The 12,453-nt window shown below is 42.8% G+C and overlaps 2 protein-coding genes across 22 annotated transcripts in view; one reads left to right on the plus strand and one right to left on the minus strand.

Moving 5' to 3' along the window:
* Positions 1 to 6,216, minus strand: part of TIGD4 (tigger transposable element derived 4) — a 49,321-nt gene extending 43,105 nt beyond the window's left edge. For 3 of the 7 annotated variants that reach the window (XR_012006147.1, XR_012006146.1, XM_072773654.1), the window contains exon 1: positions 5,897 to 6,137. The gene's annotated coding sequence lies outside the window, so the exon portion shown is untranslated. Of the gene's footprint in view, positions 1 to 3,888; positions 3,978 to 5,896 lie in introns of all 7 variants that reach the window. The other 4 variants (XM_072773656.1, XM_072773658.1, XR_012006148.1 and 1 more) reach the window with 4 other exon arrangements.
* Positions 6,217 to 6,262: 46 nt separating this feature from the next.
* Positions 6,263 to 12,453, plus strand: part of ARFIP1 (ARF interacting protein 1) — a 131,480-nt gene continuing 125,289 nt past the window's right edge. For 2 of the 15 annotated variants that reach the window (XM_072773663.1, XM_072773674.1), the window contains exon 1: positions 6,263 to 6,419. The gene's annotated coding sequence lies outside the window, so the exon portion shown is untranslated. Of the gene's footprint in view, positions 6,538 to 12,453 lie in introns of all 15 variants that reach the window. The other 13 variants (XM_072773661.1, XM_072773671.1, XM_072773667.1 and 10 more) reach the window with 11 other exon arrangements.

The raw sequence follows: 12,453 nt of genomic DNA on the forward strand, positions 1-12,453 counted from the left end.
ACATTCAAGAAGATTCAAATGAGTGTAAAGCCCTAGATGGGCTTGCACCTACCTTCCCACGTGGCACTCATCCTACCAAAATCTACAGGCTTGGGGCCTACTGCAGGCCAAAGTAAAAAGCTAATTTGATGAGCAGGTGTTATTACTGTGTGAAATAGTGTGGGCACGATATCCCTCTAATTTTTCTCTCTGTCCTCCCAGGTTTCAAGATGTCATATGCATTTTTTGCACAAAATTTTTTGACAAGACTTTTTGTCAAAATTCCTCTGCCTTTTTTGTCTAAAAGAAGTAATTTTTATCATAGGAATTACAACCAGTAAAGGAGGCTTTTTTGTTGTGTTACTGAAAAAAAGTCTTAATAATAATTATGATAGCCCAGGGCTTTAGTTTCCAAACACCTTCACTTCCTGTATTCCAAACAACTCAAGAAGAAGATAAAACTGAATTTCAAAACTTATATAGTTATAATGCAGTTGAATGCAGTCCAGTATCCAGGCTTACTAATGTAAAGCCTACCATTCTTTTCACTATATTACAGTGTCTTTGAATCACACTGCTGTGGCCTCCTCTGATAATATGCACTCTATGTCCCCAGCACCAAACCAAACCAAGGCGGCATTTTCAATGCCTATCTGAACCTAACCAAAACAAAAAAGCACTATCAAGCTTCCATGGAAGAGCAGAAGAATAGGCCTTTATGAATTCTGCGAACATGAATAGCAACTCTATCCCACTGTTAAGGTGGGCTGACCTTTCTAAGTAAGTAAGCTTTGACCGTTCAATTAAAAAACAAACAAGCAAAAAAACCCCAAAAAACCCTTGCTTATATATGGGACCTCCCTGCACATTTTTCTGCAATTTCCTATAAATCTAGTATTACTTCAAAATAAGCATTTTTAAATATCTTGCTCTTATGGGGAAGATACAAACCTTCAGAAATTGTGGTAGAAAGAACCAATTTTTTAAGACAAAAATCACACAAAACTACGCCCCAAGAGAAAAAGGGACTCTCCTAACTTTTCCTCTGTCTTCTGTTCTTTCCCTGCTGGAGGAACAGCCATCCCATACCCGCCTGTGCTATAGAGGAGCAGGCCTGGCAGCTGCTTGGGACACTCGCAACCTACTGCCCGACTCTGCAGTGTTTTATGTTTAAAGGTCACATATCCTCAGTCACCCAACCTTCAGGTGCCTTCTACTCCCCAGTACCGAAGCAGCACCACTGCGGTTTCCCACTGCAGGAACTGGGGGCTGGGAATAGCAAGAGGGATAGAAGTCAGGGGGCGTTGGGAGGGGGAGCACTCCGTAGTCTCCCACCTTTGGGCCCACTGAGCTGCACTGGGATCCCTCACTCGGCCCCTTACTTTCAGGCAAATAACATAGCAGAACCACGTGGGTATTTTAGTACTTTTTTTCTTAATCTATTAAAATAATTCTAATTTGAAAAAATTTTTTCAGTTGTCAGAAATAAACCTCATCTCAAATAAAAAGGATTACAGAAAAAGTCACTTGAATTTCCTCCCATACTCCCTCCCAAATAAAGCAATATAATATACACAGAGATTGGTGATTATCTTGATCAAACTGAAAATAATATGTTTATTTAAGAAGATATTAGTTGTTTTCTGAGAGTTAACAGTATATATTTCCTTCTAAAACAGTAGTGAAATCTACAATTTTCCATGGTAATATACAATACATCTTTATTCCTGAAATAACCACATGTCTAATGTCAATCCAGACAAGCCAGACTTTTTCCCTAGAAAAGAACAAGGCACCAATATCACTTAATCAATGAAGCTAACATTTTCCACTCTCCACAGTATAATGTCTGGGATATTTCTTGCAAGGAGTAATGGCAGGAGCTAGTATATCTCAAAAGTACCCATTCTCTCGATTAAGCTCATTAATCATTCCACTTCTTGAAAATATTACAGCAGAAAAATACTGTACTACGTGTTAGATGCTATTTTCTCTATATCAGTGGTCAAGCTAACTAAAGAATAGGCAAGTCACTAAAAAAGACTTACCAACTGAACTCCAAGAAAATAATAGTCAATTCTCCTGGTAACAAGAGAAATGTAAATCTTTTTTCAAAACAGGAGATACCTTTTTGTTTTTTGTTTTTGCCTATCAGAATGACAGTATCTAGTTTTTGCCAGAATGTGATAACATAGGTTGTGAGGAGGTAAATAAATTAGTACAAAGCTTATGAAGGGCAAATTAGTAATATTATACAAAAACCTTAAAAATGTGCACAACTTTTACCCAGGAAGTCCATACCTAGGATGTTAGCCCAAAGAATAATTATACATATAAAAATAATCTAGCTTACAAATGTATCCATTATCTATTGCTGCATTTAATAGCTTAAAACAATACCCATTTATTATTTCACAGTTCTGCAGGCCAGAAGTCCAGGTGAGCTCAACTGGATCCTTTGCTTAGGATCTCACAAGGCGGAAATCAAGATGTTAGTCAAACGGGACTCTTATCTGGAGGCTCTGGGGGAGAATCTGCTTGCGAGTTCATTCAGGTTATTTGCAGAATTTAACTTCCTGTGGTTGTAGGACTGATGTCCCTGAGTTTTTTTGTTGGCCATCAGCAGAGACTGCTCCCAGCTCCTCGAGGCCTCCTTCAGGTCCTTGACTGTGGCCCTTTCCATTTCAGCAATAGAGAACCTTCCTCCAAATCTTTCTCACACTTTGAATCTCTCTGCCTTCTCTGTTGCAACCAGCAGGAGAAAACTCCCTGCTCTTAAAAGGCTCCCATAATCAGTTTAGACCCATCCAGGTTATCTCCCCTTTGATTAATTTAAAAGTCAATTGACTACATCTGCAAAATCCCTTGCACATGTAATATAACATGTGAGAATGATGTCCTATCATGTTCATATTGGAGGGAATTACACAGTGAGAATCATTGGAAGTCACCTTAGAATTTTACCATACAATATTCCTTATATTGTTGTTTTATAATTACAGGCAAAACAGGAAAGAACCTAAATGTGTAAAAAGGATTAAGTAAATAATTTAAGAAATATATATGCTAAAATACTACTGAGCCACTGAAGGAGAATATTTAATGGTATGAAGAAAATTCCATAATATATTAAGTGAAAAAAGCAAAATACAAAACTGTATGCCAACAAAACCAATATACACTGAAAGTTACATGAGGGCAGAGGCTCATGGCTATTCCTACAGTGCTTAGTGCCCAGCAAACAGGTTCTAAATAACAATTTCTTAAATAAATGTAGAAAAATATATATGCATAGAAAAAAGACGTTGACAAAATGCTGAATGTTAATTCTAGATAATGGAATGGAAAAAACTTCAGTTTTTTTCTCTTTGTAGTTAAAACAATTTCTACTCTTATGTTCTACTCAAACTATTATTCACGGGCTTCTTTAAATGTTCCACTTATCAGTATCCTGTAACAAAGGATTTGTTTCCAAAGAATTAGACTGTGCAATCATTAACTAAATATGTCTCCATGAAAAGGGAACCGATGTTGGAGAGTGATAAAACTATTGTGACGTTACCAGAATTCCCCTAGAAAGGATGTAAATGTAGCACCTTTTTCTTTCTCTTGAGGAAATCATATTTATAAGCAGCATACAGTATTCAACATCTAAAGCAAAGAAAAAAGGTTGCGTGTACATTTAATTCACTAAGAAGAGAATAAAATAATATTCTTTAACCTTTGGGCCCCTTTCCTTCCTGGTCAATATATGAAATACAGGCATCAGAGTTCCCACAAGCCAAGTGAACAAATGGCACCTGATTTTTCAAAAGCTGAATAATAACTAATAGCAGTACAAAGGTAAATTGGTAGATAATCCCCATGTCATAACCATACATGGCAGACAACTATTACCTTTTTTCTTACCTCTCCAAACACAGATGCCAAGTTTTTAGAGAAAAGCAGTAATCTTCTATTCTTCCTAAAGAGAATGGGCAGGCGGAACTCCCCAAACTCTAGGGCAAAGAAAAAAAGAGAGAGAGGGGGGGGAGAAAGGAGAGAAGGCAAGAAGGAAGGAGGGAGGGAAGAAAGGTAGGTAGGTCTCCATCTAAGCAGGGTTAGATTTTAAAGAAGGTCTTTCTGTCAGCATAAAAAATTTCCCCCAAATTAGAAAAATACCAGCTACTGCTTCCTTTTTCCAAAATAAATCACATAGAGTTTCACTGTCTTCCATCACCAGCTGAAGTAGCTGCCAGTGTTTTCTTCAAGTGAACTTTACATTCTAAGTTTCCTCGGAGCAGCAGAAATCATGGGAAGACGAATCCTGTGTGTAGCCCTTGCACAGGCATGAGGACTAAGCATGTGCAGTACCAGAATCACACTAGACTGTAGTGCCTAACATGATAAACAGCACCTCCCGCAAACAGAAATTAGCACGAGTTCCAAGCAGTTCTGAATCCATCAGAATCTCTATCAAAAAACAGCAGCTGCAAAGGAAACCATCCAGCTAAGGACAAATAATTAATGCAAGTGTCCACCTTTCCAATGTAAGAAACACCTGAGTCTAACAATTTAATAGTCAGACTGACTCTAATAACGCTAAGCATCCCCAAACTCAAGAGACACCTGGCAGGAATCCTAAAGGTGCCAGCCAACTCAACCAGTTAAGTACAGATCTTTTAAGCACCACTGAGCACTGCCATGCACCTCCTTCCAACTAGGCTTCAGAAACCAAGAATAACTTGTATTTGGCTACTAAGTTCCATTCTGTTCCCCTACAGGAAGAGCAGTAATTATTCTGATTGGGATCCTTTTCTTATAACTGAGAAGATTAACAGGATGGCTTTGAACAGAAAAGTCCACAGAAGACTACAGTCCTGAAGTTATAATTTAAGTGAACTGGCACATACATTTGCTCTTTTGGTTAAGGACAGAGCCCCTTAAGATGAGGGTCCTCTATACACAGATTCATGTTTTGAGACTTCAGTACTGTTTTTGTCAGAGGAAGTGTGAGAGCTCACACTTGGAGAGCTCAGCAGATAAATATGGTTATTTACTTTTGAAACGTTTGTGTCCTCACGGGTGTTTACCGTTCACGGACATGGGGGAAGATATGTGTCCAGGGATGCATGATTCATTGTGCTCCAACTCCCTAGAATTTGTAAAGGCCGACTTCTGTCTTTGGGCGCTTGGCCATTAAAAACGTCTCATTACTTGTAAGACAAAAGCAGATGAGAGGTACGATCTAAAGAAGAGTAAATCCCACGGGATGCACAGTTACCCTTCGCACTTCTACAAGTGAAATGGCTGCAAAAGTGAGCATGCAAGGCCGGCAAAGGAAGGGCAGTCCAGGACCTTGATGAGAGATGTCCGTGGATGCAGCGACTGTAGGTTCTGTGTGCAAATGAGCTTCAGGTCTGTGTAGCCCCCCGGCTCAGCCGCACCTTCCCTCACTCAGGGCCGGGGACGGGCGGGGATCCACAGCGCAGTGCGGGGCTCAACTTAGCAAACTACAAAAGGGCTCAGAGAGAAAGGAGTGTTCCGCGGTTGCCGTACCCGGGGCAGCGATCTACTTAAGAAGAAATGGGGTTGAGCAAATCAAGAATAAGAAAACAGGAGCAGGAAGGAGAAGTGTCGGGGATCCAGCGGCGCAGAGCGACCACAAAGGCAGCAAGAGCTCAGGGAAGCCGCGCCGGGGGTCTGGTCCTCCCGAGCAGGGTGGGCTGCAAGACGTGGCCGCAGCGGGGCGCTCCAGGCACTGGGGAGGCGAGGGTCGGGCGCCCGCACCCCGCATTCCCGCCATCCTCCCCCCGCCCCCCACGGGGCTGGAAAAACTTTCCACTTGCTCTCCGGCAGCTGAGGAAGCAGCTCGGCTCTCCTGCGATATGCGTGGCGGCGAGCTACGTGCACCTCCACCCCCCCGCCACCGGCTCACCGTCTGCTGGGGGGACGCCTAACGCGTGAAGCTGGGGTGCGTGAGTGAGAAGCAAGGGATGCTGAGGGCTCCGGGAGACCTCCGACCACTCAAGCCCGGGCCCGCGCGCCCTTCCGCAAGCTCCCGGATCCCGCAGGTGCATCAGGAGCCGGGCGCACGCCCCTCGGCGATCCGGCCGCAGCCAGCCCATTACCCGGGCAACAGCGCCCGCGGAGCCCCGGATGTGGTTGCTAGGGCCGCAGCGGGGGGGCGGGGCCGGCTCCGGGCGGGGGCGGGGGCGGGGGCGGCCCCGAGGGAGGCGCGCTGGCACCATCGAGACGTGGCCGGGCCGCGCCGGACGGAGGGAGAGAGAGGCCGGCCGGGGCCCAGGACAACGCCACTTCCGGCCTCCTCACTTCCGGCTCCGCTGCTCTCGGCGCTGGGGCTGCGGGCCGGGTCGGGAGGCGGCGGGTCCGGGTGTCCTCGCGGTTGGTCGGCGAGAGGCTGTGACAGCGGCCGTCGCTCCCCGCCCCCGCGGATCGAGGTGCGTGGGGGAGGGGCAAAGGGAAAGGCCCAGGGCGCGTTTCCGCTCGCTTCTTGCCTGGCTTGAGCGGCCGCAGGGATAAGCCTCGACGGGCGAGCTGCCGGGTGCCCCCAGACAGGTGAGGGCGGAGCGGCCCGCGGGGAAGCGGGGGCGGGGGCGGGGGCGGACCTGCGCTAGGCACCCCCGGCCCGGGGCTGTGCCGTTGGGGCCCGACCCTCGGCGTCCCTCGGCGTCCCTCGGCGTCCCGCGGCAGCCGGCGCTCGGGGAGGGCTGGCCTCGCGGGCTGCGCTGCCCCCTCGTTGCGAGCGCCGGAGGGCAGGTCTCGGGCGGGCCGCCGAGGGGTCCGGGCCCATCCCCACCTGTGCGCCCCGCGCTCTGCAGCCCCTGCTTCCTGTCGGCCGCGGCGGGGGGCGCGGGGGCGCGATGGTCCCTGCGAGCGGCTCCCGGGCGGCGGCGCAGGGAGGAGCCCAGCGGAGCGCCCCGGCCTGGCTGCCCGGGGCCGGCGGGGAGGCTGGAGCTGGGGAGCGAAGTCGCGCAGCCTCTCCTCCTCCGTTCCTCCTTGCCAAGTTACTGTTTACGTGTCTAGGAAATGGAAATGCAAAGACTTTTTTTTTTTTTAAAGGAGTTTCTAGACGCTTTTCACTTTTTACTTTATTGCTTCCTTTTTTTTAAATTAAGTTTCCTTCTTGAACCCTTTGATCTCAAAAAGTTTATAGTTTACGCTTCCTTCTAATCCTTAAGCCACCCCCCCCCCCCTTTAGCATTTCTAACTCCTCTCTTTGTTTTCTCCTGGATTAAAAGAACGTGATTTCTCTAACTCGGTTCTTATTTTTGTTTTGTTTTGTTTTTTTTGCTCAACGTGACCAACACCCTCTCCTGACCACCACGTCTAACCTTCATTATCTGAGAAAATAGAAAATATTTCCAATTTTTCTTTTTTGAACGAACATCTCTGCCTCAGTTACTGGTATTCCTTTTCAAATTAATAAATCTGTTTGCCTTAATCCTGGGTTATGCCTTGGGGTCCACAGTCATGAGGGGTCTTCTCATCCCACCCCTGAAATTGTGTGCAGAATTTTGAGTGCGTTGGGGGAGAATGTCCATTTAAAGAAAAAGAAAATCACATCCTCAAAGGAGACAATACAGTCTCCAGATAGATTAAAAACCATTCCTTAGCGGCTTGTTCATGTTAATGACACCTTTTTTTTGTGTTGCTATTATTTTTACAAACTGTAGATAGTTTGTATTGGGAGAGTAGAATGCAGAGATTCTAGCTTTACACTGAAATCTCTTAACTACTTCAAAACGTCACTGTTTCTAAATTCCATCCTAGACCTAGAGAAGGAAGTGAGAGTGCCAGTTTATTAGTTCCTGATTTGTGGTTTTGAGGTTTCTTTTTAGGGATAGCTGTTTGTGGCCAATGCTGTGGAGATCCAATGGGTTTATAAATTAATGCATTTATGTTATTACTTAATACATATTAAATATCACCAAACTAGTAGGTACAGTTCAGATTTAAAAACTTTAATTTTAGTTGTCCTTTGCTTTCATTTTCCTGTTTTATCACTTGAGATTTTGGCTTTGCTAGGAATGGCAAATAAGATGCTTCAGTAGTGTAGTTCTTCAACTTTTGATATGTTACTGCTTGTCATCCCCTTTCCCTCTCTATATTAGGTATTTTAATGATTGTTCTTTCATGTAAATAAGTTAGTATCCCTCCCAACTTACTGTGAGTTTAGAGTATGTACTTGAACTTACCTATTTGGTTGCGAAGGTTTGGCACTTGTTTCCTAGAATGTTAGAACTTGAAGAGACCTATACAGCTTATAGGGTGACCAGATTCTTCTCACAAAATCAAAAAAATTTCCTGATGTCTAGGATCCTCACTTGGAGAAGCAGAAAATGTAACTTTATGAAGAGTAGATTATCCTGAATTAGTTTCTTTCTAAGGTAATGACAAAGTCAGCACATAGGTTATATTTGACGCCATACCAACAGTTAACATTTGTTTGCTTATCGTGTGCCAGGCATTATGCTAAGTGCTTTATGTGATTATCTCGTCTAATCCTCGCAGCAACGTTAAAAGGTCGCTAAAATCTCCATTTTTATAGATGAAGAAGCTAAAACTAAGTGATTAACTGAAGCCAAAGTAATCTGCTCAGAGGCACACTGGTGGAGCCAGGATTGAACGTAGGTTGTTTGACTCCAGACTGAGCTCTTAACTACTCTAGACGGCTTCTACCATATTTCCTTTACTTTATTTTTGGCATAAATTGCGGGTATCTTGGCTTACTTCCTATCAGCTATTACATAGTTTTCCCCTTATTAATTTTCAGTAGATGAACACCTTGTTGAATGTCATATCTAAAAGTCATGACAAAAAGAAATGAAATTGACGAAAGTCTATGGAGTGTTTATTTGGTAGAGTTTTCCCATGGGGATGGATATAAAGTCTGTGTGTATGTAGAGTGTGTGGGTGTATTATGACATGAGAAGTGGAAAGTGAGAAAAAGGTTTTAAGTAATAAACTTGACTTTGTAGCAGAGTCTGGAGGTATAAATACATCCAAGAATGATAAATTTGGGATGGAGTAAGGAATTCAGGATGAAGGAAGGAATAAATTCAACAGGGAATTTTTTTTTTTTTAAGATTCATTTATTTATTTTGAGAGAGAGAAAACAAGAGGGAGGGATAGAGGGAGAGGGAGGGAGGATCCTAAGAAGACTCCACATTGGGTGTGGAATCTGACTCAGGGCTCCATTTCACGACCCTGAGATCATGACCTGAGTGGAAACCAAACAGTCAGATGCTTAACTGGCTGCACCCCCCCACCTGGCACCCCTCAATAGGGAATTTAAGATAATATGGCTATGGATGAAAAAACTAACAATATATGTACAGACTGGAAAGAGCAGTTGCACATAATATGAAAGATGATGACTTAGGGACCATGACAGTCTGAAAGTCAGATACGCACCAGCATTAGTTCTAGGATGTATGAAAAAAGACTATAAAACAAAAGAATCTGAAAGTAATCTTGTTATGTTTGGTCTACTAGCTTCAGGCAGCCATGGAAGCCACTGAACAGCTCTTGCAGATTCTCAGCTATTGTCTACAAAAGTATTATGTTTTCTTTTTCTCTTTTATTCCTTTTCGCTTTTTTCTTCCTTCTCTTATTCTCCTCTTCATAATTTTTAAACCTTTGTCTTAGGGTGGTTATAGGCAGCTGTTGCTGGAAATAGCTCAAATCTTTTGTGAAAATATGGCAGTATCTTTGCTATATTCTCATCTAAAAGTGTTTTTTTTGTGTGTGTGTGTGTGTTTTTTTGTTTTTTTGTTGTTGTTGTTTTGTATGTCTGTGATAGCATTGGACTAACAGCTCCGTAATGTTTAGGCTTCCCTTCTTTTAGGGAGCTCTGATGCACTGTTTTTGAAGCAGGATCATAAGAACAGAGGAGTTGGTAATAAGGCCTAAATATCCAGAGAGAGGGTCAGTTGGCCAACTCCAGTTTCTGCTAGGATGAGATAGTATTTTAGGCAAGGTTTCCAGACTTTTCTGCATCATGGCACACATAGAAAATTATATACTTGTATGCCAGAGTATAGCCTGGCTCTCCCTGGCTCCCTGAAGGCTGAGGGAGGAGTCAGTATTTCAGCACATATATAATTCACTCTTGGCACACTGGTGGGAAACCTTTGCCTTAGAGAAGAGGAATATGTTACTCTTTGTTTAATACCTTCTGTTTATTTAGTGTATAATAATTTACAAAGCACATTTCATTTTAGTTTTACTCCAGCTATATCAAGTAGGTGGTGAAAAAAATATTACCATGTTAGAAATGAAGAAATTAAGATTTTTAGATAGTGATTTGTATAAGGTCATGTACCTAATAAGGGATGGATCAGGAATTCAAATCCCAGGTGGAAAGAGTCCCTGGGGGTTAAGTCAGTGGCATGTAATCTCCAGGATGACCAAGACCCTATCGGTTGAGTTTGAGTGCTACCTTCAGGGCATCTAGGATAGTGATAGGTACAGAGAAGTCCATGATAGTCGTCATTTATTAAGTGCTGTTCTGGCCAGGCACTGTGCTTTATAGATGCTATATATTAGATATTCTTATTTCCTATTAACAAATAAAGAAACAGGTATAGTAGTAGTCACCCAAGCTATAAAAGGAGGAGAATCACAGACTCACAGCCAAAGTTGCTCTACTCCAGAGCTTGTACTCTTTTCACTATAGTGATAAATGATTTCTGACATTGTAGGGTAGAGATTGGGTTCCAGTTAAAGTGTGTGACATTGGTGGCAAAAGGTGATAGTGATAGTGGTAAGGGAAAGTAGGCAAGTGGACTATTAAGTGTCTATTTTTGGCAGTTTTGAGCTTAAGTTGTAGACATGGTGGCTGTCTTTGTATTTTATTTTATTTTTTATAGATTTTATTTATTTATTCATGAGAGACATGGGGGAGGGGGGCAGAGACACAGGCAGAGGGAGAAGCAGCTCCACGCAGGGAGCCTGATGTGGGACTCTATCCCCGGTCTCCAGGATCACACCCTGGGCTGAAGGCGGCGCTAAACTGCTGAGCCACCTGGGCTGCCCAGTGGCTGTCTTTTTAAAAGGATTCCCCCCCTCCCCCAAAAAGAAGGATTTCCAAGGTGTTTGGAGATGCAGGTGGGATAGAAGAGTGAAGTAATAAGACTCAGTTTTTTATTGGGCCGTTGGTGTTTTTTATTGGGCCCCACATCGGGCTCCTGGTGCATGGAGCCTGCTTCTCCCTCTGCCTGTGTCTCTGCCTCTCTCTCTCTCTCTCTCTGTGACTATCATAAATAAATAAAAATTAAAAAAAATATAGTCCTCTTCATATCTGACTAAGCATTAATTATAGATTGTTTCTTAAAGGTAGATTTACAAATTATTTTTATTTGTTCTGTATTTCCTAATTTATATGGCATATTAATGACTTTTAAAATAAAATATTTTAATTACACAAGTACTACATATTCTTGAAATTAAAATTCAAATAATATCATAAGCAGACGGAATGAAAGTTCCTAGTGCTCTAATCCCTCTATCATCCATACCCACTGTCAGTTAATTCACAGGGTAACTGCTGGGGATTAGATGGAATAGATGAGGAAGCTCTAAACCAGTTCTGATACCATAGCCACTGGCCACATGTGGCTATTTAAGTTAATTACAATAGGATTAAAAATTCAGTCCCTCAGTCACATTTCAGGTGCTCAGCAGCCACGTGTGGCTAAGTGGCTACTTCACTGGATAGCACAGGTATAAAACATTCCCAACATTGGTCAGCCCTGCTAAAACTTTAAAATATTATATAATTAGTGACATAATTGCTGTACTATTGAACCAAGATTTAAAAAATCTCTGTATTCCCCATGGTGCCTAACATTTTTTGTTTTAGCTGATGGAAAACATTACTGCCATATTCTCTCATGGCTTTTTGTTTTAACTAAATCCAGATGGTCAAAGTCTAATGTTTTTCGAGGATACTTGGGGATTAGAGTTAGCTGCTTTTCTAGGATAAAGATGACAGCTTTTCTGAGGGTGTGTTTTCTATCTCCTCTGAGCTCTAGACCTGTATATCTTGCTTTCTAGTTGGTGCCCTCTCTTGAGTGTATTAAAAGTATCTTAAATACAACATGTCTAAAACTAAATTGATTTCCCCTTCATGCCCCCCCCCAAAGTTCATCCTCTTTCTTTGTTCCTTATTTCATTGAGTGTCTCCATTATCTTTCCAGTTGTAAAATCCAGAAACTAGATCGTTCTTAATAACTCCCTCTCCTGATTACATCCAGTCTGTCAACAAGTTTTATTAATCTTACTTTCCTAATATCTTTTGAATCTGTTTACTTCTTCCCATTTCCACTACCACCACTTTAGTTTGTTACCATCATCTTGCTTGAATTTCTACAATTGCCCATTCTTGTCTGCCCACTTCTATTCTGGCCCCTCTCTAATCCATTAACCATCCTGAAGGCTGGTTTATTTTGAAACACACATCTGATTCTC

Source organism: Canis lupus, chromosome 13, assembly GCF_048164855.1.
Source record: "Canis lupus baileyi chromosome 13, mCanLup2.hap1, whole genome shotgun sequence".
Classification (NCBI taxonomy): Eukaryota; Metazoa; Chordata; class Mammalia; order Carnivora; family Canidae; genus Canis; species Canis lupus.